Source organism: Octopus bimaculoides, chromosome 4 (assembly GCF_001194135.2).
Source record: "Octopus bimaculoides isolate UCB-OBI-ISO-001 chromosome 4, ASM119413v2, whole genome shotgun sequence".
NCBI lineage: Eukaryota > Metazoa > Mollusca > Cephalopoda > Octopoda > Octopodidae > Octopus > Octopus bimaculoides.
Window position 1 is genome coordinate 3286300 of NC_068984.1, and position 593 is coordinate 3286892.

Consider the following 593-nt stretch of genomic DNA (forward strand, 5'->3'; position numbering starts at 1 on the left):
ATATATATACTTTATTAAAAAGTAGCAAAAATATCTCGAAAAATTGTTACTCAGAGTTTCACGTTCCGGTTCGTCGGACAGTTTTGTTTTATATACAACAATACATACATACATAGATGCACACATACGTACATACATACATACATACATACATAAATACATACATACATACATACATACATACATACATACATACATACGTACGTACGTACGCATGTACTACACTACCAATAAGCTTTAGAGGAAGTTTCACACTGACTTAAACCTATTCCGAATATTTTAGCCATAATCAGTCAGCTAAAAGAAATGCACCAACGAATGTATAAAGCCAGATAATCACATTCACCCCAAACAATTATAGTCCAGAAAACATTATTGCAAAAGGAAATAGGGAGCGTGTGTATTTCGAAATGGACAGTTGATAATATCAACTCAAAAATCTCTTCCCATTGACTAAAATAAAAGAAAAAAAAAACATTTCAATCAAAAACCATGATATATATTCATCAACAAGCGTGTGAAAACCAGATTGTTAGACGTACACACACACACACACACACACACACACACACACACACACACACACACACACA